Source organism: Rosa chinensis, chromosome 2 (assembly GCF_002994745.2).
Source record: "Rosa chinensis cultivar Old Blush chromosome 2, RchiOBHm-V2, whole genome shotgun sequence".
NCBI lineage: Eukaryota > Viridiplantae > Streptophyta > Magnoliopsida > Rosales > Rosaceae > Rosa > Rosa chinensis.
In genome coordinates this window covers 84,874,679-84,896,070 of record NC_037089.1, presented here as the reverse complement: position 1 = coordinate 84,896,070, position 21,392 = coordinate 84,874,679, and the positions used below count along the sequence as shown (strand labels likewise).

Below are 21,392 nucleotides of genomic sequence, written 5' to 3'. Positions count from 1 at the left end.
GCCTACCAATAATCATATTATTGTCTTCCAGTTAATTACATAAACTCCCAAAACGAAAATGAATGCACTACAGACACAATTGATCAATTTATATGTTCACTTCTTTTTTTCCCTCCCTATCCTACGAGCTCACAATTTACCAAAAATAAAAAATAAATAAAATTGGCCACCGAGAAAATGCTATGGGTACCAAATCCGAGCAAACTTCAGCCATCGACCCCCCCCCCCCCCGGCCAAGACTTCCTCTCTACCAATCCTTCCAACTGACATCTCCTCTTCGTCGCCGGCGACTGCCAGGGCTGCATCGCCATTCTCGACCTCCGCCACCAGTCCCCGTCCTCTGGTTCGACACCGACACCACCCACAACTCCTTCCTCGCCGTCCAGGCCAAACTCGAATCCTTCTTCCTCGCATATGATGACAAAGCCCACAGACGGCGACGACAGGGACGAAGCCGCATATGATGATGAAGCCCGCAGACGTTGCCGAATTCGGTCTCCGGTGAGGGGGGAGGAGAGAAATAAGAGCTCGAAAAAGGGAGGGGAGAGAGAGAGTCTGAGAGGAGTTAGAGGGCGATGGCATTGCTGGATTCAGTCTCCAGTGAGAGAAGAAATCAGTGAGGGGGAGGAGAGAGAGAATAGATCAAAGAGGGGAGGGGAGAGAAAAAAAGTGTCTGAGAGAGAGAGATGAGTGTAATTTATTAATTAAAAAGAGGTCAAAACTGTCTATAAATGTTAGATTGGACAAATGGGAGTAAAAAACTCTTAGATTGGATTAGTAGTCACAGCCCCTAAAATATTCATTGAAATTTTTATTTAACTTTTTCAGATTTTTTTTTTTGAAAAATCATTTACTTTATTATTTGCTATTGAATTTAATCCATCGCCCCTAAAATATTCATTGAAATTGAATCGAGGCCATCAATTAGAAATTAGAATCAATCTGAACCCTTAGATTTCAGACAATTGCATTACCTCCAAAGGCTTTAGATGTGGAGTAGACTTGTGCTCATCACAAGAGCGTGCAGATTAATCAGAACTCTTTTTCGGTCATTTACCGCAAGTCTGATGTGTGGCCATTTTTGGTTCGTATTTTGACTCCCCATTTTCTGGGTGGGAGATAATCAACCTGGGTTTGAGCCTTTGGGGGTGTCATTTCGGGTACGCTCAAAATTGTTTTTATTGTATGATCATAATTCCTACCATTTATGCCCGCAGAGCTGGGCTTCATACAGTTTTAACTGTTCACTGATGAATGCATCCATCAGCCCACAGAAAATTGGTGTATATAAATTTTCAACTGTCTGCTCTCTCCCCCATGTACACAAATAGGCAATCCAACTGCCCGTCTAAGCATATACAATAGAGGAGACATCATTCACTAAAAAACTTAAGAGAACTCAACTAATAAACTATTCTCTGCTGAAAACTCGAAACAACAAAGTACGAGGTAGTAGCATCATTGACTGTATAGGCATAAAACATCAGTTCAAACATAAACCCAAACTAGCTAATCAATAGCTAATCAAACTTGGTAGTCTCTCCCACCGGTTAATCACCATAGCTAATCAACAGCTGCTGCCTCCATCTTCGATCCAACTTTTCAGCCAAAGCACGCCACCCAATTTCTAGAGCAGCCCTATTCTACCGCCTCTCGCATTTGCTCCACTCCACGTTCAGCTGCTGATACTGGGAGATCAACAAAGCAACATATGGAGGGAGCAATGCCCCAAAAGCCTTAAACGTGGAGAATCCAGCATGAAAAAAGTCGGACTCTATCACAAAAGGGACCCGGAGACGTTCAGCAGCCAGACGCAATGCAAGGAGGCAAGCCTTAGCTTCTCCATCAGGGACTGAAGTGGCCACTCCAATCTCACACTCAGCAAAAAGAACCTTACGATCAGGAGCAGGAGCGATGACACACAAAGCCACCTTGCAGCTTGGCTTGTACCAGACTGAGCCACAGTTCAATTTCACATGAACTGCATGCAGCTGCCAAAACCTATACAAATGAATAATCAAATTAAAATCTATTTAAGTTGTAAAGAGAAATAAGAAAATCGAATACATACATATATATATATATATATACCTATCATTGACAACCGACACAGATCCATCAACAAATTCAGCTTCCTGCTCAATAACCTATAAAATATACAAAAACAAACATTACATAAATTATACTAGATCTAAACTTTAGGGCAGTCATAATGAAGGCAACCTAGATTTGAAGAAAATAGGAACTAAATCATTGCAGAAAACAAACAATTCAAACCGTATTGTAAATCATCAAAAGATGACAAAAATATAAGGTTGTATTCTAACAAAGATATTCCACAACATACTGATGTCTAGAAATCAACAGGAATGAAAAATGAACAACTTCAAAAATTTTAAAATAAAACAGTGAAATACTATTTGTAACCCAACATATCTAAAACAACATTTGCTTGATTTCAAAACCCAACAGATCTAAATCAACATTTGTTGATTTCAAAAAAAAAAAAAATTAACAAACTACACAAATAGATCTTCAAATTAGAATTAAAAAAAATTCAGCATCAACCTCAAAAACCTATAAAATACGCAAAAAACAAACATTACATAAAATATACTAGATCTAAAGTTTACGGCACTCATAATGAAGGCAACTTAGATTTGAAGAAAATAGGAACTAAATCATTGCAGAAAAAAACAATTCAAACCGTACTGTAAATCATCAAAAGATAACAAAAATATAAGGTTGTATTGCAACAAAGATATTCCACAACATACTGCTGTCTAAAAATCAACAAGAATAAAAACTGAACAACTTCAAAAATTTTAAAATAAAACAGTGAAATACTATTTGTAACCCAACATATCTAAAACAACATTTGCTTGATTTCAAAACCCAACATATCTAAATCAACATTTGTTGATTTCAAAAAAAAAAAATTAACAAATTACACAAATAGATCTTCAAATTAGAATGTAAACAATTTCAGCATCATCCACAAAAACCTATAAAATATTCAAAAAAACAAATATTACATAAAATATACTAGATATAAAGTTTAGGGCACTCATAATGAAGGCAACTTAGATTTGAAGAAAGTAGGAATTAAATCATTGCAGAAAACAAACAATTGAAACCGTATTGTAAATCATCAAAAGATAACAATATAAGGTTGTATTCCAACACAGATATTCCACAACACACAAATAGACCTTCAAATTAGAATGTAAACAATCTACACTTCGTTTCAGTTATCTTAAGAAAATGAACCAACTCACACCGTATGGTAAATAATCAAAAAAAAAAAACTCTATCTGTATTCCACAAAAATAAACCACAACAGACTAAAGTGGTAAATCAACCAAAGCAAAATTGAAATATTATGCAGTGAAAAACTATGAGAAAAACCGACTGATCCGAAACAATATTTGTAGAAAACAAACAATTCAAACCGTATTGTAAATCATCAAAAGATGACAAAAATATAAGGTTGTATTCCAACAAAGATATTCCACAACATACTGATGTCTAAAAATCAACAGGAATGAAAAATGAACAACTTCAAAAATTTTAAAATAAAACAGTGAAATACTATTTGTAACCCAACGATCTAAAACAACATTTGCTTGATTTCAAAACCCAACAGATCTAAATCAACATTTGTTGATTTCAAAAAATATATATTAACAAACTACACAAATAGATCTTCAAATTAGAATGAAAACAATTTCATCATCAACCTCAAAAACCTATAAAATATGCAAAAAACAAACATTACATAAAACATACTAGATCTAAAGTTTACGGCACTCATAATGAAGACAACTTAGATTTGAAGAAAATAGGAACTAAATCATTGCAGAAAAAAAAAACAATTCAAACCGTACTGTAAATCATCATAAGATAACAAAAATATAAGGTTGTATTGCAACAAAGATATTCCACAACATACTGCTGTCTAAAAATCAACAGGAATGAAAACTGAACAACTTCAAAAATTTTAAAATAAAACAGTGAAATACTATTTGTAACCAACATATCTAAAACAACATTTGCTTGATTTCAAAACCCAACAGATCTAAATCAACATTTGTTGATTTAAAAAAAAAATAGTAACAAACTACACAAATAGATTTTCAAATTAGAATGTAAAAAATTTCAGCATCATTCACAAAAACCTATAAAATATTCAAAAAAATAAACATTACATAAAATATACTAGATATAAAGTTTAGGGCACTCATAATGAAGGCAACTTAGATTTGAAGAAAGTAGCAACTAAATCATTGCAGAAAACAAACAATTGAAACCGTATTGTAAATCATCAAAAGATAACAATATAAGGTTGTATTCCAACAAAGATATTCCACAACACACAAATAGACCTTCAAATTAGAATGTAAACAATCTACACACTTCGTTTTAGTTATCTTAATAAAATGAACCAACTCACACCGTATGGTAAATAATAAAAAAAAAAAACTCTATCTGTATTCCATAAATGATCATCAACTATGACTCATTCGACACTTTGGTCACTGAAGTTTCAAATTTATCACTTTGGTCACTCAACTATTACACTGTCAATCCCTTTAGTCACTTTGTTAATTTTTTTCATTAAAAAAATTATTTGCCACAATATTAATGATATTTTCATCTAACCAATTGTGAAAAATTAAGAAATATGTATTAGAATGATTGGGAGAAGTGATTAAAGTGAGAAAAAAATACTCCTTGGGTGACTAAAGTGATTGACAGTGTAATAGTTGAGTAACCAAAGTGATATATTTGAAATTTGAGTGACCAAAATGTCAAATGAGTCATAGTTGAGTGACTATTTATCGAATTCTCCCATAAAAATAAGATACATGAAGGTTGTAATTTGGAGACTGACGTCCACGACAAGATATCTGTTGCCGGTTGGGGAATCACACTTTTGATTCAAAAAACATAAAAAGGAAACTGATTTTTTTCTTTGGCTTATGGTGGACTGGTGGTGGGTTTGTAGTCCCCGACAACTGTCCCTTCAACAGGGCGTGCGCCATGCCTGCCATTTCTAGGGCACAGTAGCACATGCTTGCATAAGACTAGAAAATTTAACTTTTTTTCATTTCAATTCGAAAACTACACTACTGGTCCAAGTGTGAGAAGGTCACTCTTACCTGACTTACCTCTAGCTGGTTGGTTAGCAATGGCTACAATGAATAAGACAATGCATTCATAATGAGTTCATGAGCAGAAAACGTGAGTTCATGACAGAAGCTTGGCCAACCTCAAACGACATAAAAAAAAAGTTGTTGAAGTGAAAAAATAGAGAGACGGAAGAGCTGGTGTAAAAAGATTAAGGATGTTTAGCTCGAAAATTCCTATATACACAACGATGTAAGTCCACATATAATGAATATGTAATCTCAGTCGTTTATATGTGGGCTCTGTTATTTAGAGTAAATGTACCCATGAACTAAGGACAATTGCTGATTTGCTAACTAAACTAGTACTGCTAATCCACTATTCATCTGAAATTGGCAATTGCCTCCAGTTTACACAATACACCAATAAAAGGCAATTTGCCTACCAATCCAATATTAATTAATTAATTAATTTATAAACGAATTTAAGCTTACAATTTGATTTATTAGTTATTTTTAAATGATAATAATGCTACAAATATGTATTAATTAATTTAATAATGAAAAAATGATAATTTGAATGGTAACATTTGACAAAATAATTAATAATATTTAATAAGAATCGAAAAGTTGGTGTAAATAAATAAATTGTTGTTGACAAAAGGATTAGTTTGAGTGTCTGTCTCAGTTGTTTGAAGGAATTATTCTCAAATTGATTGAGGGGTAGAGGGTTTGACTCTCTCAAGTAATTTTTTTTTCAAAATGAAAGCCCATTTCTGGAAAAAGACCCGCCATATGTCTTTGGGCCCTATCAATTACCCGACTTAGAGTGTGACCGAGAATTGGTCACCCAATTGCCCGACTATGTGGGTCCCTTCAATTGGTCGACCAATACTTGACTCATGCATTGATCAATTTTGGCTTTGTGAGCAATTCGTCGCTTAATTGCTCTTCCGGTGTAGTTGCTCTTATCACTTAAAACCGTCTAATATTAGCAGTGCGTGTATCTTCATGCTGTGTCCTGAAGACTCTCCCGGTATGGCTACACATCTTTTGGAAATGGGAAGTATGTCACACTACTTTTTAGTTTTAGCAAGGGAAATTTTTAAGAACAGTACCCAACATATAAGTGACTCCGAACTTCGGTACATTAAGTTTCAAAACAATCATTTCGGTACATGAACTTGAAATCTCAACCCAAAATATATACACGCCGTTACATTCTCCGTTAGTCAATATGATTTCCGTCAAACTTGAAGGGGTAAATCAGACACTTCTTAATTTAGTATTAATTGATTATCAATATTAATAATTAATTAAGAGAGAGATATTTAAATAAAACAAAAATATATAAAAAAGAGTATTGTTCTCTCTCTCTCTTCCCCCCTCCCCATTCAATCACAGCAACAGCAAACCTGGCCATGGTGGACGCATGGCTAGCACGCTCCGAGCCGCCGCTAGGGCCGGAGGTGGTGCAATACATGTTGGATGCTGACTCACACACGTGGAGCATGAGGAAGAGCAAAGCGAATTGGTTTCAGATCGTGGCGATGTTGGCGTGGTTGGTCGGGTTAGCGAAGTGGTTGGATGATATACGGATGTGGAGGAACTCGGTCACGACTATTTTGGTGCACATGTTGCATTTGGCTCTGGTTTGGTACCCGGATTTCATAATCCCGACTGGGATTCTGTATGTGTTTCTGATTGGGGTTTGGTACTACCGATTCAGGCCCAAGATACCGACTGGAATGGACCTCTAGCTCTCCCAAGCTGATACAATCGACCCGGATAAACTTGATGAGGAGTTGACACTTTCTCGAAGCTGCTGTAGGAATTTTTTTTTTTTTTTAAGAGAATGGGTTTTAGATCGGAGAGGGACCGGATCATCCTCGGGTCTGGGTAGGAACATGTCGCCGTTAGGGGGAGAAGAGACGAGATTAATAGATCAATTGGTTGGTGGTTGGCGACAATTTGGCGTGTGGCTTGAGGTCTGGTGCGACCATGGTGGATTTGTGGGTAGAGTGTTGAGACCGATGGTGTGGGAGAAGGGGGGCATTTGGGATGAAGTGCACTATGGATCGGGACCTAGGCAGGGCGGAGCAGCAGCGATGCTGCTTGGTGCCTACGGCCAATGGGTCGATGCTAGCTAGGTTAGGAGGATGAAAAGTGCTAGGCTGCTAGCTAGTTTGTTTCAGCGAGAGAGAGAGAGAGGCAAATACAGAATTACCCTTTGAAAAATGAATAATTACATAAGACTAACGGAGAATGTAACGGCATGTATATATTTTGGGTCGAGATTTCAAGTTCATGTACCGAAATGATTGTTTTGAAACTTAATGTACCGAAGTTCGGAGTCACCTATATGTCGTGTATTGTTCTTAAAAATTTTCCTTTTAGCAACATAGGAAGTATGTTACACTTGCGAGATGTACGATGATTTATTCTCCTTCCTAATAAAAAACATGAAAAATGTGTTTTGACTTATGAACTGCAATTCTTTGTTTTTTTTTTTAGAAGAAGAACTTGATGTCACTAGATCAATAGCAAAAAGGCTGCTATCTACCAAAACTTACATAAGAAATCCGACAAAAAAATCCAGAATAACCTACCAAAGCTAAAACACACCATTAAGGATCTCTGAGACGCTTATATTTAAACGAGTCTATACAAGAATGAAAAAATCTTTGTCTCATACGGAAAGAAATCATTCAACTAGCCATCACATGCCAATCATGCAATTGTGGTACAAGCAAAAACTAAAAACGTTATAGAAGACTCATAGAAGTTTATCTAACCTCACACATGCTCAATACCTTAATACATTAGGGCCCAGCTTGCCTCTACTTAAGCCTAAGCCAAGAGGCCCAAGCCCAAATCAAGTCGTGCCTAACAGAAAGGCTTTCCAGCCTCATCAGTCCAAGGTTGAGCCTAGGCCACAAATTTGAGCCCAGCAGCCCAAGTTTGAGCCCAGGCTCGAGAACCCAAGCCCAAACCCAGCTCAACAAGGCAGAAACCTTAGGTTTCAGCTGTTTGAACGAAAAATGAGCAGAATTATGGAAGATTATGCGAGCTGCAAGAAAATGAAATGATGGAAGCATGGAAATGAAAAGTCAATTTTAGCACATTATCCTACTTCGGTAGAAGAAACCGAGCTAAATAAAGAAGGAAGAGCGGTAGACTAACCAAACTAAATCTAAATAAGCTAAAACTCTCCATATTAATTCTAGACATCCCAGGAATCATTTCTTATGAAGAGTTCCAGAGCTAGTTTTGAGTGGAATGCCTTCAAACAATTAGTCCAATTTTCTGCATAAGCAAAACTGGAAAACTGGACCTGTAAGGAGTCCAGCAGTATTTCCGGCCCAACCATATGGAATAAAGCTCTGAAAATTTTCCACAATGATCTACACTCATTGTGGATCATTTGATATGAAGAAGTCAAAGGCCTATTTTGAGTTCTTGGTAGAGATATAGCTACAAAAATATTGGAGCAGTAAGTGCTTAAACCTAACATTCCATTAGTGTTTTAAGTGCCCAAACCTAACCCATCAGGATTTGTTTAAGGCCAACCACTATGGTTTGGTAGCCTATATATAGAGGCTACAACAAGTAACAAAAAACAACACAATTCAACAACAATCTCTAAGATTATCCAAGCCTCTCTAGAGCAACTCCTTTCTTTCTCTTATCAGTGATCACACTCCAGTCCTAGTTTTCTCAGGAGCCGACTGTCAGTGCCACCAAACCCTCTGTCAAAGTGCTTCGGTCCTCGTCTCCCCGGGAGCCGACTGTAGTACTGCGACCACAACGGTTATGGAACCAGCCAAGCAAGGGTAACGCCCTTGCACAAAACAACACAATTCATCAAACAATCTCTAAGATTATCCAAGCCTCTCTAGAGCAACCCCTCTCTTTCTCTTACCGATGATTACACTCTAGTCCTAGTTTTCTTAGGAGCCGACTGTAACTGCCACCAAACCCTCTATCAAAGTGCTTCGGTCCTAGTCTCCTCGGGAGCCGACTGTAGTACCGAGACCACAACGGTTATGAAACCAGCCAAGCAAGGGTAACGCCCTCGCACCGCAACATAATTCAACAACAATCTCTACGATTATCCAAACCTCTTTAGAGCAACCCCTCTCTAAGAGCAACTCCTCTCCTTCTCTTACCGGTGATCACACTCCAGTCCTAGTCTTCTCAAGAGCCGAATGTGAGTGCCACCAAACCCTCTGTCAATGTGCTTCGGTCCTAGTCTCCTCGGGAGTCGACTGTAGTACCGCGACCACAACGGTTACGGAACCAGTTAAGCAAGGGTAACGCCCTCGCAAACCAGCTAAGCTAAAGTCACGCTTAAGCAAGTTTTCTCTACTTCCCGGTGATTTCGCTCTGCTCAACCTACATCGTTGAGTATCGACTTGGTGATACAAGACAAAGTCCTCACCACGAGGCACATAAGACCCCCACGAAGAGGTTGGTGCTCTCCTCGTCTACAGTCGCTCAAAAGAAGTCAGGTCAAGGGACACCCCCGACGATAGCACCAGAACGGTGCTGGCACGCTCGCTCTAAAAAGAGACTGTTGGCCAGCTGCAACAAAACTAGAGCCAAACATCAGCTGCCAGATTGCCTCCACCTCTGTGTCCTGCGGTCGGCTTGTGCACCACTGCATCACAGGGTCGATCAAGCTTGCCTGTGCCTCGGCCTCGGCGTCTCCTCCACCACTTCTCCGTAATGAACCGCCAATCTATTCAAAACCAAACGATGCTCTCCGACCCCGCGACTATTCTCCTCGTCCATGTGAACCGCCGATCGGGTATGTTGTCGATAATAAGACAAAAACCGCAGCCCCAAACCTGCTCTGATTCAAAACTGATCTGGCCTTGTGTTGTCCACAACTGCTAACTTCCAAAAGCCAAAAGCATTGCCTACTTTGCAAGGTGGAGAGAGACTGCCAGGGTCCCAAATTTGCCGTCGTCGCTAGTCTTGAATTCTAGGGTGCTGCACGTTTTCGGCAATAGTCTCATTTTTATGAACTGCAATTCTATTGATGCTTACTATATGAGAATAATAAGACTCAAGACACTGTTTATTTAATAAACAAAACCTAGAAAAATAGCACCAAGCTATTTACATGCCCGGCTCGGAACAACCAAGCCTAAAATTGGTCAAGAAAACCACAAGTGAATGCGAAAACTCACAACCAAATGGTATGGACAATGAAAGTGGTTTGTGAAATTTGATTTTTTTTTTAATTTTGAAAAATTAAAATTGACAATTGAAAATTAAAATTGCGAGTTAAGAAAAAGATAATATAAACTAATCAAGAAATGGAAATTAGGTCACTAGGGTATCCTCCTAGCTAAATTTAATGTACAAATATATTCCGACGTCAATTACATGGAGCCCAAAAAGAAAGAGCCAGCCCAAGGTTCTTTGACGTAATGTGATCAATTCCTAACCCTGAGAGAGAGAGAGATTAGAAAATGGAGAATACCAACTCTGTAGATGTAGTTTTCGCAAGGGGAGAGATTAGAAAACGGACAAAGCAGATGGCAGTTGGAGAGATTACCAACTCACATCAACCACATGTGATTATACAAGATGGCAGTTGGTAATTAAAACAAAGCATTGCGATGGTCCCTGCAGATATTAACGCAATCTGATTTCTGCCCAGTGCTCTGAATGTCAAAGTGAAGAAATTCAACCAAGCGCGGGTAAACGGCGGGAGTAACTATGACTCTCTTAAGGTAGCCAAATGCCTCGTCATCTAATTAGTGACGCGCATGAATGGATTAACGAGATTAAATTATTGTCTTCAATTCAATAAAAATGGAAAAACCGACCGTTGAATGAGATTATTATAATAAATTATGTGTGGTAAAAAATTTAGCCAATTTCACCATATTTTATAATCGGATTGAATTGGTCAACCGTCGTCATGATATGTAGAATATATATACACATATTTTATATAGAAGTATGAGAACTTCCACAAACATATATAAACACACAAACACATACACACACACACACACACACACACACACATATTCTTATAGATATATATAAAAGAATATGTGTGTGTGTGTGTTTATATATGTGTGGAAGTTCTCATACTTTTATATAGAATATGTGTTTATATATATATATATATATAAGAATATGTGTGTGTATTAAAAAGGGCTAATTACTGTTTAGTACCCTGTGGTTTTAGTCCAACATCAATTCAGTCCCTTGACTTTCAATTTCATCAAAAACACCCCTGCAATATCATTTTCTTGTCCAATAGATCCCTCAGTCGGGATTCCGTTAATTTCAGCCGTTAACTGCTGACGTGGCAGTCCAAATCAGCAAAAGTGTGACCCACATGAAAGTCAAATACCGAAAATGACCCTGGCCAACCAAATATGGAATAATCCAAAATAATCCCCAAATTTTGAGGTTAGGGAGAATCGAACCCATACCACAATGCATGCAAAGCAAAGCCCCAGCCACCATGCCACTTGCACGACATTGATATATGTCAAAAAACATAATATATATATGTGAAATGCTCCAGCTGTGCATTGCAGCACAGTGTCTGGCCACTTTGACAGCTTCAGGGTTCGAACCTAGGTTGAGGAGCACACCCAACTAGGCAAGAACCACTAACCCACTTGTACTGGTTATATTTGAGACTTTTCCAATGCCAAGACTCGGATACTGTTCATGGGCCCAGCAAATGGGTTATTATTTGCTTTTACTCAAATTGGCCATATTTAGTCTGACGGCTCAGATTTGAGGAAAAAAATGTGATCAATGGCTCTTATTAAATCAAGGGTTATTTTTCTATTTTGTTCCTAAAAAAATTAAACAATTACCAGAAAATTGAGGGAAAAAAAATATACTCGTTGGAACAATAAATTGTGAGAAATTCTATAAATACCAACCCATTCTTTTCTATTTTCTCACACCAAATATCCTCTATCTCCTTTACAATTTTTCATTCATTCACCCATCTCCTTCACACCAAATACCCTCCATTCATTTAATAAAAAAATTAATTAAAAGAAAATAATAATTTTTAAATATTATGATAAAATTAAAATTAATTTTTTACCATATTTAACTATATTTACATACTTTTAATATAATATTCATCAACATTATACTCATATTATATTTTAATTAAGAATAGTGAAATAACACCTCATTGTTGGAGATGAGAATTAAGTCATACATGAATAGTGCAATAAATGGGTGCTAAAATGAGAATAGCACCCCCAAATAGAACCTATTGTTGGAGTTGCCCTAATGTTTTGATTACTGGAACCTTAGCCTTAAGAGCTAGACACTGAGTTGCACTCATTCATGGTTACTCCAAGATTAAAGTAGAAGGAGATTTAAAGATCTGAATGGACAACATCAACACCTGTTGGCGCACCAAATTACATGTCCAGGACATCAACTATACGACAAGTCGATTTTAAGACATTGAGTTCAAAGTTCAGACACATATGGAGAGAAGATGTTCGGGCAAATTTACGAAAAACGAGCGGAATAATGCCTTTCTTTTAGGGTTTGGAAGGAACTACTTTCCTCCTTATTCTCCCTTCATTCAGAAAATGATTTCCTTTCCTTTGCATCCCAAACGCAGGAAAGGAACAAATTTCTTTCCTGATGCTTACTTTCCGCGAACCAAACGTGGCCTAAATGCTTTTACTATCAATTTTGATCTCCATGGTATAGGTTGTTTTAGGGATTTTTTTTTCTGGTAAACTTTTTCTTAATTGGAAAAAAATTATATATATATATATAGACAGACAAAGAATTGTATTTTTCAATGAAGCTAAAATTGTTAGAGGATCTGTTTACTTATTTTCCATCAACACAAAAAAAAAAGGCAAAAAATTGAGATGCCATCACTTTTAAGATTTTGCTCTTGAATTTACTTGTGCACCTACTTTTTCTCTCGGATATGCTTTGGGTTTTATAGAGCTTTGACTCTATAAAATGGGATGCCTTTAAAAAAAAGGCTTAATGGCCAAAATCCCCCATGACATTTCCTTATAATGTCAATTTGCACAGTAACTTATTAATTTTACTCAATAACACACTAATTTTTTCAAAGTTTGCCAATTTCCACATTTCCATTAAGTTCCACCATTAAATGCCATCATGTGCGAAACACGCGAGGGTATTTTGGTCATTTATTTTATTTTTTAAAATCTTTTTTCTTATCTGTTTTTCTTTTTGGGATCAAAATCCCACTATCCTTTTGGATAAATAAATAAATAAATTCCCCTAGCCATGAATATTTATTTTCTTATGGGAAAAAAATGATTTATACATGAATGATTCAATTTGATAAGCCCATATATTCATCATATGTCGAATAATTATTGAAAAAAAATACCAAAATGCTAAAAAAGAAACCTAGATATTAAGAAAACTAGTCTACACACGTTAAGCTAATCATATATATATATATATATATATATATATATATATATAGGGATTCTTGGGTGAGGACGTCCGTACCTAAGCAAAAGGTACGGATTTCCATTTTCCCCCCCTTTTCGATCACATATTTAGATCTTAACCGTTTAGTTTTTAGGTCCTAATGTATAGATCATCTCTGCAAAATTTCAGCCAAATTGGAGATCGTTAAGGCATTCAAAACTGCAATTTACAACAATCAATACGAACGGTTTCGGTTCCGGTTCAACAATGTTACATCCAACCTTTTGAATCATTATTAACTTCCATTTCATTCCATATAGGGTAATTCTAGTTGGACCTCCAAATTTGATATTTGGACCTCCAATTTTTTTAAATTATTAATAGACTTTATCAAGTCATATGAAAAGCCAAATAAGGACAAAGAGAAAAAAATGAAAAAAAAAAAATACTCTTCTTACCTCCCCCAAATATAACATTCAATTAAATTTTTTTTTTCCATAATTTCCTTATATTACCTATATAGTTTTATAATTTACAAATATTTCCAAAAGAACAATTCTTAGGTTCACCCCTAGGGTGAATGAGCTTATTCACCCTCTATTGCGATTAACGTATAATAACTTTATAATTTTCTAATCCAACCATTCATGTTGTATAACGTAATATAAAGATTACCTCTATAAAAAATCAATCAAATTGAAGACCTTTTAGTTATTCATTTCTATGAAATACATGGACGGTTCATCATAGTAGTAGTAAGTGTTGTTAGAACCATCCATTTGTTTGATTCAATTAGATAATTAAATGATTTCCGATTCGATTGATTTTTTACTGAGATAATCTTTAAAGGATAATTTAAGATATTGACCGTTGGATTATAAATTTATTAAGCAAAAATATGTTAATCGATAACGGGGGTGAATATGTTCATTCACCCTGGGGGTGAACCTAAAAATTGTTATTTCCAAAAGTAATAGTTTTATAACATTCAAGTAGAGTAACAGATTGTTGTATTCATGTTCATGGGTGTTTTGGTAAAAATATGGAGATCTACTTAGTTTTTCAAGTATTCTAAAAAGTAAATTAGAGATATACTAAGTATGGGAGGTCCAAATAGCAAATTTGGAGGTCCAACTAGAACCACCCCTCCATATATTCATCATATTAACGTCTTTGGATATGAGAAGAAATTTTGTTGCAAACGGTGAGAAGGTCTTTTCTTCTTCCACGTAAAAGATTAACAAGAATTAGGTTAGATAATCAAAAACAAAAAAATAGAAAGAAAAGTAAAATGACCAAAATACCCTCACATGTTTCGCAGGCACTGATCGGTGGAACTTGATGGAAGTTGACGGAAATGTGGAAATCAGCTAACTTTAGAAACGTTAGTGTGTTATTGAGTAAAATTAATAAGTCAGTGTGCAAATTGACAATAGAAGAAAATGTCATGGGGTATTTCGGCCATTAAGCCAAAAAAAAAAAAAGGTATAGAGATAAAAAGAGCAAGAACATTAGACCAATGGTGAGTGTTGCCCCAAGTTGAAAAGTACAGGAGGGCGGGATCAAAACATCGAACCCAAGACACTAGCGATTAGGGGTGGGTTCGTTTCCGAGCCTAAACGGAAAACCGAATCAAAATTAGAATTGGTGCGGTTTTTCCATTTTGAGAAGTTGGCATCGAAAACCGAACCGAACCAAAAGGTTCAGGTTGGTTCGGCTCAGTTTCGTTTTTTTTTTTTTTTTTGGAACATATTTTTACCAAATATACTTCTTTGATATTGTAACTTGAGAAGTTTTTGTTTCTTCAAACCTATAATAATAATCTATAACAAGAAGTTTACAAGTTTACTAATGCATGATATGTATTTCACTAGACAATAATATATTATTTGATACTCCATAGTCCAATATAATTCAATTGATATAGTTCATCAAATTTAGCATCAACATATGAAATGATCAAAAAATATAGAGTCCAAAGTTTATAAAAGTCCATCATTACATCAACACTAACCTCACAAATTAAAAATGTATAAGTTCACTAAAAGATTAAACATCACAAAAATAATGAACCAACAGCAACATATGAATGAGGGCAATGGCATGATCTCAAGCTCGGAAAGATGAAGTCTTCGAATTTGGAGGTAACATTCCGCTCCGACTACTCCCCACTGTAGCTCCACATGACATCTTAAGCATCTTTACATTAGTATAAGAGAATAATAAAAAGAACAACGTTAGAAAAGAAATACATACAATGATACAATTGTATATAACAAAAATATTACAACTTCATTAACCCAAAAAACTTTAACTAAGAAAATAGAAACAATTACCTCTTTCCGCTTCTTCACACAACTCCATCTCCTCAATAGTAGACGTATGATGTAGATATACATTATCACTCGTAAGCCAATTTTGTGTACATATCAAGGCCACCACCATTCTAGGACTTAGGGAGCTACGGTATGGATCAATAATCCTCCCACTCGTGCTAAAGGAAGATTCCGAAGCTATGGTTGACACCGGAATAGCTAGAACATCCCTTGCAATGCGGGCCAATATATGATATTTACAAACTCCATTCACCCTCCACCAATTCAACAAGTCAAAGCCTTCACCATCTCATTGAATAGGATCTCCAAGATATCTATCCACATCGTTGTTTATGATCCCGGCTTTCATTGCTCTTCTCCTTTGCTCCTTATCTTTCAATCTCTTTTCTAACTCCGTTAGACCCTTACTTGAACTAGATATCCCCTCACTTGATACTTGAGAACCCACAACCTCACCAACACCACTTTCCCTTCCCTCTTCCTCATACACCTTGTAAAGGTCATACAAGAGGTCCTTCATAGTCTTTGTGTTAGCTTCCACATTTTTATTCATATCCCTATCATCAAGAATCTCAAAATAGTCAACAACTTTCTCAAGTTTATGACGTGGATCAAGAACAATAGCAATGAATAGATAGTGATTCAACTTATCAAATCTACCCCAATACTTGAGAAACTTGTCTTGCATAGGTGATGCAATCTCAGACAAATATGGGTTCTTTTGTTCTTGCAAGAGACCATAAATAGAGAATATATCACCAAAAGTACTATGAACTGTAGGAGAATTAGAACAACATACCTTCAAAGTGATTTCATAAAATGGTCTCAAGAAATCCATAAATTGCTCCCCTCCAACTTCAAGAATGCGGAATTCCACCTAGTAGGGACATCTAAAATCACAAGCCCTTTGCACTATAGTTTTACCCTTTCAACACATTCCTTAAAAAAATCAAGCCTTTGTGAGGAGGATCTAACATACCTCACCGCATTCCAAATGGCACCAATAAAGACATCACACTCAACCCATCATTGATAATCAAGTTCAAAATATGGGCTACACACCTCATTTGCAAATTCTTCCCTTTATGAAAAACTGCATTAGGGACACCCCAATCACCTATCCTCCTACTCAACTCCTTCAATGCAACATCATTTGACGAAGCATTATCAACAGTGACCGTGAGAATCTTCTCTATGCCCCATTCCAACAAACAATCCTCCAATAGCTCAGCTATAGCCTCTCCCTTATGACTAGGAATCACACAAAAATTTAAAATTCTCTTATGCAACACCCAATTATCATCAATAAAATGTGCAGTGAAGACCATATAATTAATGTTTTGAATAGTAGTCCAAGTATCGGTTGTAAGAGACAACCTATATCTACTCAATTGATCCATCAATTTTTCCTTTTCCCCCAAATAAAGCTTAAGGACATCCTTTGCTATTGTCTTACGGGAATGAATTCTCCAATAAGAAAGAGCTCTACCCATAAAATGCCTAAACCCCTCTCCCTCAACATGAGAAAATGGTAGCACATCTAATATAATGTACTCCACACATAACATAAATAGCTCTTCTTGAGTGCATTCTACAGTACACAACTCAGTAGTTGGTTTTTTAAAAGAGAAAATCTTTTGCCTTTTAGCTTTCATCAGCTCAATATTAGGGGGATACTTTAGACACTTGTCCATATTATTATTAAGGGAGGTTGTACCATTCTTCCTAGGATCGACATAGTAAATTTTTCCACAACAATTACATTGACCCTTAATTCTACCATCCACCATATCCCTCTCAAAATGATTCCAAATATCTGACCTTTCTTTCTGTTTCAACGCCTCAAGGATGCTTTCCACACTTCCATCATCTTCAAGCTCGGTTGCTTGAGTTCCTTGAACTTCCAGAGTTGTAGTAGAAGTTCCTTCATGGGGAGTTATTGGTGTTGTAGATTCACCAACACTAGTGTTGATCTGCAAAACAGAACAGAAACTGCAATAAGAAACAAAAAACAGAAACTGAAATAACAAATTCCTTAAAATACCCCAAAACTGGAATAATCAACAAAAAACAGAAACTGCAGTTTTTAAGTGCAAAACAGAATCTGCAATAAGAAACAAAAAACAGAAACCAAAAGCATAATGCAGAAACTGCTTGCATATTGCAGAAACTATTTACACAACGCAAAAACAATTCACACAATGCAGAAACAATTCACATAACGTAGAAACAATTCGCATATTGCAGAAACAATTTACATAACACATAAACAATTCACACAATGCAGAAACAATTCACATAATGCAGAAACTGCTTGCATATTGTAGAAACAGATTATTCCGGCAACAAGACAACAAATCATTCAGCACATATATACTAGATTAGTAGATTACCAACAGCCCTTTAGGATAGAAGTACATACCTGAGATGATGAAGTCGATTTCGGATGAGTACCCGAACGAGTAGCAGCTGATTTAGATTGTCTCTTCATTTTCTAGCTATGCAAATTACTCCTATTCAAATCAGTAAACAGAAACGTGATTATAGAGGAAGAAAAGAAAAACAAACCAGTCCAAAACATTCAAAATATCATTCCAAAACAACAAACATATTCAAATATCATTCTGGGCAGCAACCAGCAAGTTCGTTCATAACAGTTATCAAATTCCACAATAGTAAACATTCAAAACTGACTCGATAGTAATCATCCTAGGATTTGTATCAAAATCACACAATGTTTTAAGTTAATAAATTTGGCTAAACTTTGCAATTCTTTCTGTAAATGATAATGGAATTGACAAAAACAGTAATCAGTGGTCAACCTACCTATAACCCACTATTACACTTAACTTGAATTGATTCTACAACTAACTAATTATAGAAGTCCATTATTTGCTTTAACTTGCTTCAGTTGCTTGGCAAATAAAAAGAAAAACATCAAAACTACATAGAAAAGCAACTCAGAATGACAGAAACTCCCAACCCTCTTACCCTCATTCTTCATGAAACGAAAAAAAGGAATTACCTGAGAATGAACTTGATTTAGTCTTCAGACCAGCTGCACCACTTACGGAACTTGACTTCGATTTGAGAGGTTTTGCTGAAGGAGAAAATCAATTAGGGACTGAAGAAGCATCTTTAGTTTCGAAATTGTGATCTCATAATACCTGCTTACCGGCAAGAGCAGAAGAATGCCGGAGAAGTGCGAGGGAGATGACGAGATCGTCCAGATATGTTGATTTGATTACCAGGCTGTTAAGCTCAGATCGAGAGAAAGGTCAGAGCTTTGCTTCGAAATCGATTGGCGGCAGATGGTTGGAGCTCCAGCAGCTACACACACACAAAGATTTTTGACATCAGCTCAGATCGTTGTAAATCAAATTGTAGACGGAGCTGGAACCTAGAACTCTGTATCCGATCTTACCTTTCAGAGACTGAAAGAAGGAGAGAGAGGCTTTGCGTACGTGATGCTTCGCGTCTTCGAAACTGAGTAGCGACAGAGAGATCAGAGATGAGAGAGGGAGGGAGAGGGAGGGGGTCGGGGCTGAGTTCGAAACGCGTTCGGGACAGAGAGATGAGAGAGGGAGGGGTCGATAGTATCGAGAGAGTGAGAGAGGCGGATTGAGGGCTTGAGGCATTTAGGTTTTTAGGGTTTCCGCAAAATACTTAATACATATACAAAACGAAGTCGTTTAGGGATTATCGGTTTTCGGTTTGGTTCGGTTTCGGTTGGGCTGAAACCGCAAACCAAACCGACCAGATTCGGTGCGGTGCGGTTTTTCGCTTTTCGGTGCGGTTTTTTCCTGCTTCTGTTCCTGTATCGGTGCGGTTTTTTTTTGGTTTTCGGTCTCGCTATCCCACCCTTACTAGCGATGCCTCCAAATATCACCTTTGGTTCGAAAGTTTGGCCACTTTTTTCTTAATATAGTAGGGTATTGCTTAATTGGGTTTTACTTCATAAGTATTGTTTTAAATTAGGGTAATGCTTTGCAGAAATGAAAATCAAAATCCCTTCTATTGGCTTTTGGCTTACTAGTTGGCTACGAGTTCACAATCCATCGTTACAGAAGAACATGTACAAAGTGTTCTAAGTTAGATGGAGGGAGTTGGTCGAGCGGGTGACTAGAATAAAAGCTTATAGGAATATGGCTATGGTTTAGTCTTTGTTTTAGCAACACGTTACATCACTTACATGTATGTATGGAAAGTATATACTATAACTCAGGTCAATCAGTTCATACTAGAAAATTTGCCCACGCTTTGCTGCGGGACTTGGTAATATTACAAATGAAAAAGCTTGCATAGACAAAAATAACTGCATTTAGGGATGCATAACAGTAATCAATTTCTGTTGTTCTAAGTGAACTAACAACTACCCATAATCAAATGAAGTTTTCAGTTTGAAACAAATTTTTCACATGTTCATTTAACACTATGTACAATAACCACGAAGCTCATTCATGTACTGATTTGAAAGGTTGTCAGCTTCATGCTTTGTAGAGTATAATAGTTGAAATTTTGTCCATCTAGCCATGGAGTATGCAAGATTTGAAGAATGCTTGAAGCTGCAATGTGTGACCTGTGAAAATGAATTGAATTAATTTCAAAAAAACATTGGCCTGCAATAATCAATTGGATTTTGTGAGGAACTTGTTGAGTATACCTTGTGAAGCAAATATCTACTTCCCTTCACTTGAATTATGAGATCACCTTAAACTTAAAAAGAAATCGGCAGCGGAAAAAAAAAAAAGAAAAAAAAAAGTCATTTAGTAACAATCTTCTATTCATTAATGTTGCAGCATATCTTAAAAATACTTTCATATTTAATCAGGTGTGCTTTTACCTGATAGTGTGAGAAGTTATCAGTAGTATCAAGTTTCATAAAATAATTGATAAAAGTTTTTAAGTTACCAAAATTGATAAAATCATTTCATTGAAAATTGCTCATATCTGCAATCCCTACTATCCAAACCAAACTCAGATGTATAACAATCATTTATTCTTTGAATTAGTTTCACTCCAGATATATACGATTACTATAGTTACAATTGACTATCTGTCTGATATATATAAAACCAAACTCAGATGTATAACAATCATTTATTCTTTGAATTAGTTTCACTCCAGATATATACGATCACTATAGTTACAATTGACTATCTGTCTGATATATATAACACGAAGAAAGAATCACCTCCACTGTAAATCCCTCAGCCTGGATCGTGGGGATTCCAATAAACCACAAATGTTAGATTAATCTAGTGTTTGCATTGATCAGGGATTTTTGTCCTCCTCTACAGCCCCAGAAGACAATTTCGACTACTTTGGTTTGGAGGCCGATTCTTGATTCCAATTGGTTTCTGCTATCAAAACAACAAAGCTCAGACTATTGCTTTTCAGAAGAAAGAAACAAATTCATAACTTTTCCTACCAAGAAATTCAAGGACGTCTCTGGTTTTTTATGTTTGTCTCGCGATCTTTAGTAAAA

The 21,392-nt window shown here is 36.3% G+C and overlaps 1 long non-coding RNA gene across 2 annotated transcripts; it reads right to left on the bottom strand.

Annotated features, from left to right (window-relative positions):
* Nucleotides 1-20,137: 20,137 nt before the first annotated feature.
* LOC112190757 lies at nucleotides 20,138-21,392 on the bottom strand. Of its 2 annotated transcripts, XR_005806510.1 has the most exons (4): nucleotides 21,336-21,392; nucleotides 21,099-21,264; nucleotides 20,568-20,620; nucleotides 20,138-20,483 (listed from the first exon to the last, which is right to left on the bottom strand). It is a non-coding gene; the product is annotated as an uncharacterized LOC112190757 (long non-coding RNA). The 2 variants fall into 2 exon arrangements; XR_005806509.1 differs by lacking the exon at nucleotides 21,336-21,392 and having other exon boundaries at nucleotides 21,099-21,327.